This window comes from Chrysochloris asiatica, unplaced genomic scaffold (genome assembly GCF_000296735.1).
Source record: "Chrysochloris asiatica unplaced genomic scaffold, ChrAsi1.0 scaffold00070, whole genome shotgun sequence".
Lineage (NCBI taxonomy): Eukaryota > Metazoa > Chordata > Mammalia > Afrosoricida > Chrysochloridae > Chrysochloris > Chrysochloris asiatica.
In genome coordinates this window covers 2,798,153-2,805,465 of record NW_006408588.1, presented here as the reverse complement: position 1 = coordinate 2,805,465, position 7,313 = coordinate 2,798,153, and the positions used below count along the sequence as shown (strand labels likewise).

At 35.6% G+C, this 7,313-nt stretch overlaps 1 pseudogene; it reads right to left on the bottom strand.

Annotated features, from left to right (window-relative positions):
• Positions 1-411: 411 nt before the first annotated feature.
• The window catches only part of LOC102829590, a 19,746-nt pseudogene continuing 12,844 nt past the window's right edge, over positions 412-7,313 (bottom strand).

The following is a 7,313-nucleotide window of genomic DNA, read 5'->3' as shown; positions in this document are numbered from 1 at the left end:
GTCAAAAAGTTAAATTTCTGGGGGGTGGAGGGTGGTGTGTGAGTTAATTTGAAAGAAGAATTGTGTACTGAAATTAAAACAGGGTGACATTGGCATGGTATTCTGCACAAAGTTAGTACAGATCTGAAATATTATATTCAGTTTTGGGTGATATATTTTAAGTAGACTTAACCACCTGGGTAGATATAAACATATCTGAAAAGCGTATTGTAGGAAACATAGTTAAAAGGATTTGAAATTTTTCACTATAAAACATGTGTTGATGAGACCAGCAAGTGTCTACAAATAACTGAGGGACATACAGAAAAAAGAGGAATCAGATATTCCATGCAATTCTTTGTGCAGAGCCAAACTTATTATTAGAGCTTATAGAAAATCAGATTTGTTCTCAATATGCTGAAGAAAATTCCATTAAGAGCTCTCTGAATGGCATGAGCCAGCTAAGGAGATATTCTTTATTTTAACACAGGCGGCAGAACTTGGATGACCACCTGTCAGCTCAGGCCATTTCAGCACTGAGTGGAAGACTGAATTTATCAAAATCAAAATCAGATCAAGTCCTATATCTGCATTCGAATGAAAGCAATAAAAAGGGAAATATAATCACTTTTATTCTTGGCTTTACTCTGTACATGCAAATTTAAAGTCAATATAAAATAACTTACAACTGCTCTGATCCCCCAAATCACATCCCATACAGTATATGTCACATAGATTATGGATAGATCAGCCTACATAATATTTTTTAAGGAACACATAATTTAAAAGGAATATGTACTCATTCCTGTTCTCTACAAATAAGGTATTTATAGCCTAATATGACATGTATAAAATATAGTTTATAAAGTACTATTTAGCAGTTAGTATCCATCGTGAATTAGTAATTTTTGTGTTTTACATACAGTATTACTAGTTTTACTAATTCATGGGAAAGGAACTAGGATAATTGGGGATCTAGATTGTATGACATACAAGAAGCAAAGGGATTTGGGTTTCATAAATTTCTGTATTTTCCTTCATCAGTTAAACCAATGTACCTCCTTGAGGGAATAGAGAATCTTCAGAAATTCTTTACTGTACTTCATCATTAGAGCAAAATATGTTTATCTGTTCTAAATCCCATATTTCTCAACCCTGCCTTTCTGCTTAACTATCTTCCTGTAAAATGAGCAAATATTATGTTGAGTGTGGGTGGGGGAAATCCATTATGTGAGGACTAAGAAGGGTGGAGTTTCTGACCAACTTTGCTATAATCTAACTGTGTGACCCTGAGACTCTCTGGCTAAGTTTTTGGCGTATTTGAATATCGCTATAATTGAGTCCTGATAGAGTACTATAGGATAAGCACTGGAATGCTAAAGCAAGGTAAGTGGTTCAAATCCTACAATAGATCACTAGGAGTTAAAACTAAGTCAATGGCACTTAATAACAAAAATAATGGTAATGTCTAGTTACCTTACAAGATATAGAATAAACCAAATTTATTTTGTTGAATATTTGTTATTTGCTATGCATTGAATTAGTTCCTAGAGGTGAACAAATACTTGTAAAGCAAACACAGTGCCTTGCAAAACTCCAATTTGAAATGCAAACAGGATAACATATTTCAGATGTGGAAAATAAACCCCTCAAAGGTGGCATCTACATTTGTATTAGTCATAATGCCTGGAATGTGAAAAGTATTTGTGAGTCTGAGAGATTCACATGATTTATTTCATTTAGTTCCTACCCAACCCTGAATTCAGTATTATTAATCTCGTTTAACACATGAAAAATAAGGCTTAGACAGGCAAAATTAGTAGAATTGGAACCAAAGCCCAGGTTATCTGCCTAAAAATTGTCATAGAGTATATTTCAAAGACATTTCAGCTTACTCTATATACCTAGTATACTTTGGAGTCAGTTCTATAAGTTCACTAAGAAATTAATGGAAGAATGAACAAGTAACTAACTAGATGATATGCAGGGTAATAAATATATAAAAGAAATAACAATTGAGGTGTTGAATAATGTAAAAAATACTTTACGTTAAAACTTTAATGAAGTTACATTGATATATATATATATATATATTGTAAAAAGCTACTGTTAATTTGTTTCCTCTTCCAAGTTCAAGGCTAGTCAAATCAGACTAAGCATCATGAAGCATCTCAATAGAATGAGATAATTTCTTCCTTTGAGAAGTTACAAGGTTTCCTGGGTCAGCTATATCACAGCTGTTTCCTGCTCACCCGGCTCTCTTTCAGCTGCATAATTATCTGACATTTTCCCCAATTCCTGATCTCTTAATTCATGCACTTTCAGTGCCTTCAAGCAGAAACTACCCTTCTCTGTTTCTGATTTATAGTCACCCTATGTAAGATAAAACACATATATGTGTTACTGTGAATCAGATGCCTTAATCTTTCGTCCAGTGTCTGTGGCCCTTTGTTCTCTTGAATCACCTCCTCTATTCTTATCTGTGTATTCCTGGTTCTACAACCATCTGTACCTCACAATGACATCATGAGTATACATTTTATGCTCTTCCAAAACACAAACAGAATTGAGTTTTTCTAAACTCGACTATTTTCTACAGGAAATAAACTTTTAGACATTGCTGAGTATCAGATAACAGATTAATAAGATTCTAAAAGTTTTATCTGAAATATCAATGCCAAAATTGTTTGTCCTGTTGACAGATGGCTTTTTCTGAAATATCTTGATATGCTGCAACAGCCTAAGAAAACATATATGCAAAATCTAACTCTTTTTGGCAGTCTGCATTTTTTCATAGATCCTATAATAGAGCAATGAATTATAGTAGAAGTAAATGTGTTATTTTGAATTACACTAAACTAAAATTACTTGAATCACATACTCAGAGCAAGTAACCTTTGTGATTTCATGACATGTGGTTTAATGAAAAGAATAATACAATTGTAATAAAACAGGCCACCTTAATGTATCAATGAGCAAATAATCAAATTCATATGACCCTTTAAAAATGCTTCAAGTGTAATCATAAATATACTCCTTCTATAAAAATTGATGATGTACTATGTCCCTGAAGATTTTGTCATTAATTTGAAAAGCAGCAGCCAGTATAGAAGCAGATCTCCACTTTCTTTTAGTTTTATAGAAAACAATCTTCAATACAATCCTGGTGTCTGTCTGGAATACTCGAATAGAAATTAGTGCATGCAATATGGAGAAATTTGTTATTGCTAAGCACCATCAAGTCAGTTCTGATGCATAGCAAACCTGTATAGGGTTTCCAAGGAATGACTGGTAAGTTTGATCTTCTGAGTTTGCTGTTCAAACTGACCTTGGAATCCAGTGCTTATTCTACAGTACCACACTAGGATTCCTGAGGTTAACATAAAATGCATTTTAGTTCCCACTTTTGGATATGATACAAGCATTGGTATGAAGAAAATGTGGTGTTTGGACTTGAACTAGTAATTATGACATTGGGAGTAAATAGCTAGTAAATACAGTCTTTCATTAATATGGTCTTAAAATCTGTGCAATTTAAAATGATGTGATTTAATCAATAATTAATAAAAATTAAAATAGTAGATTTTAAATCCTCAAAATAGTCTTAACTTCAACAGAAAGATAAATAATTGAATTTTTTTTTTAATGTGAAAAGGATATGAAAAAGCACTTCATCAAAGAAAATATTCAGGAAATCAACAAAAATATGACCAATGCTCAAAATCCTTAGTCATTTCCCACTGATGTCCAGTTAAGTCCAATTTATAGTGACCCTCTTGGACAGAGTAGAACTGTTCCATAGGGTTTTAAAAGTGGTAAATCTTTCTGGGAGCAGACAACCTTATCTTTCTCCCATGAAGTAACTGGTAGGCTCCAATCCCTGATGTTGCAATTAACAGTCCAACACTTAACCCACAGTGTCACCAAGACTCCTTCATTAACCATTTGTTGTTAAGTGCCCTCGAATAGATAGCAACTCTGTGTAGGGTTCCTAAGAGGCAGTGGTGGGTTTGAACCACTGATGTTGTGGTTCAAATCAACCTTAGAGTCCAGTTCATTATCCTGCAGCACCACACCAGGATTCCATCAGCCATTAGAGAGGTGAAACATCAAAACGACAATGAGATGTCATCTCACCTTAGTATTAATAGCATTTTACAATTAATTTATATATTTTTCATAAATTCTATAATAGAGCAATGAATTAAAAAACAAAACAAATAAAACAAAAATAACCATACAACAACAAATTCTGATATTGCTGATGGAACTATACAATGGTGCAACCATTTTTGGAAAATAGTGTGACACTTCCTTATAGAGTTAGAAATAAAAATACTTTCTGATTCAGTAATTGCATTAATAAGCACATATCTTAGAGAAATAGAGCAATGACGCAAATTGATATACACGCACCCGTGTTTACCACAAGAGTATGCACAACAGCGAAAACAGGAAGACAGCCTAAAATACCATCAATGACAGAGTGGGTAAACAAACTATTCTGTATACACACAATTGAATATCGTGCAATGTTAAAGAATAACTATGAATCTATAAAATGCCTCATAACATCAATGAACCTGGAGGACATTATGTTGAGTAAAATAAGCCAATCTTTTACAAAAGGATAAATATTGCATGAGACCATTATTATAAAAAGTCAATACAGACTTCTGGTTTGGTGGTGGCAGAGCAGAGTCAGGTAGGAAAGGCTCTGTTGCGGAGGGGCTGAAAACCCAGAGACGCTGTTCTCCCGGAACAACACCAGAGCTCTGGATCTAGCATAAGTGCAAGGGCTTCAGTTTGCCACAACTGCCAGTGGAAAAATCTCAGTATAAAGGAAAATACTGGGATTTAGAAATCGGTCAAGACACGGGCCTCCATCTATGTTCTTGCCTTAGCTAAGATCAGAGGGTGGGGCTACAGTCAGACCAGTACAGGGAACCCATGCTAAAAGCAGTGCAGTGACATTTTCAAAAGGAGGTGTGGGGCGATTCAACATATTTTTATCCTCCTCTTCCCTGTCATGCCTTATTTGCCCAGCATGGATGCCTTCAGGTGGGTGAGTGCACACCCCCAAATAAAGACCAGTGTTGAGACCACAGTTTTCCCATGGCACAGAGAGAAAGAGCCCCATCGGTTCAAGGGCAAAATTTTTGGCTACTGCTTTTGACTTTGGCCTGTGGGTCCCAGCTCTAAAGTTAACTTGTGTGGGACACTTTAATACTACATATACAGCAAGAAAAAAGAAGGTTTGGCCTGACAAGCAAACCATATGAACAATCTGTAAAACCCCAACATAAAGATGCAACTATTTCAAGAATTAGGCTGTGCACACACAGATACCTAACTGAACTTCAAAGACAAAAATAGTAAACAATCTTTCTCCCATTAAATTCTCAATATCTATCTGTGCACCTCAAATGGTGGTGACTAGAGGAGGGGCCTGGGCAGGTGGACACCCCCACACAAACTAGGGGCTTCTATGGTGTACACACACTGCATGTGTAGCAAGGTGGCTGGCCAGTTGGTAAGTTTTATTTTTGTTTCAAAGTGATGGTTTTTGTCTCTGCATTTATAATGCTTCTGCTTTTGGGCCTTTTGATCACACAATTTTCCTGGAGGTGGGAGCTCTTTCTCTCTTCGTTACCCAAGAAGAGTCAGAAATCATGGCCGTACAGCCAGGCTACAAGCATACCTCATAATATTCCACCATTGAGACAAGAGCCAATAACAGCTGCTAAGCATTACTTTCAAAAAGGAAAACCTATCGCTTGATCATATCCACCAGGAGACACCCAGTAAGCTCAATAACACAGCAACAAACAACCATTTAAGCATTAACAATCCACACAACTACTGGAAATGATAAACAAAAAGCAACAAAAGCTATCAAAACATCTCCAAAAACAGAACAGAGTAACTGAGACAAATGAGCTCGAGACAGACAAAGGCTCCCCAGAAGAGGAAGAGAAGGTTTTGGATTTGCCTGAGAAGAAATTCAGAAGAATGATATGGAAACAAATTCAAATGCTCCAAAAATGGGTGGAGGAAAACAAGGAAGAAGTAAGGAAAGTACTATAAGAGCAATCAAACAAGATGGATACAGCACTGGAAACAATTCAAAACCTGCAAAAAGAGGTCCAGATGTTTAATAATAAAATATCAGAAATGGACAATACTCTGAGAGGGGAAAGGGGCATAATTGAAGAGATGGAAGCCAAAATTAACGAGCTGGAAGACAAATCTCTCAATACTGTTAAGATAGAAGAGCAAACTGAAAAAAGGATAAAAAAATCTGAAGAAAGTCTAAGATTCATGCTGGATAACAAGGAGAGGAACAACTTAAGAATTATTGGCATTCTGGAACAGGAAGAATCAGAGAATTCCACAGAGGAGATAGTAGAAGAGCTACTGGAAGAAAATTTCCTTAAAATCTTGAAAGATGAGAAGATAAGCAGTCAAGAAGGCAAATGTACCCCAGAAAGGATAGACCTCAAGAGAAAATCACCAAGACATATAATAATCAAGCTCTTCGAAATCAAAGACAAGGAGAGAATCCTAAAAGCATCCAGGGAAAAGAGAAATGTTACTTACAAAGACAAGCAAATCAGATTAAGCTCTGAATATTCAACAGAAACGATGCAGGCAAGAAGGCAATGGGGAAATATATAAAAATCATAAAAGAAACAAAACTTCCAACCAAGAATCGTCTATCCAGTAAAACTCTCAATCAAATACGATGGTACAATCAAAACATTCCAGGATAAACAGAAGCTAACAGATTTTGTCAAAGCCAATCCAGCACATCAAAACATCCTAAAGGTAGTTCTTTGGACCGAAAACCAATAAGAACAGACAAAAATCAGAGATTGACAGGTGTGGCAATACCATCTGAAACACAAACGAGAGATAGCAGAGTCCAGTACAGAACAAAATTACAACAATGAACTCAAAGAAGCTGGGAGGTCAACCGAAGATCAAAATAATAATAATGCCAAAGAAGGGATAAATGTAGGAACAAAGATCCAGGTGGTGAGGAGGTTAGGTAGATTACAGGACACAATAGTTTGTCTTAAATGGAGGGAAATGTTAATAGACTATAAGGTAACCCCAAAGAAAGTTAATTCTTCACAACTTACCATGAAAATTAACTTCCAAGCAGAATAAGCAAACATGAAAACTAAGAAGAAACCAAAAAGAAATAGCAAAAAAACCCACAAACTCCACACAAGAAGGCATTCAGAAGAAACAAACGAATAACACTACCAAAAAATTAACATAATGACAGCAATTAATTCATACCTATGGATATTTACTTTGAAAGTCAA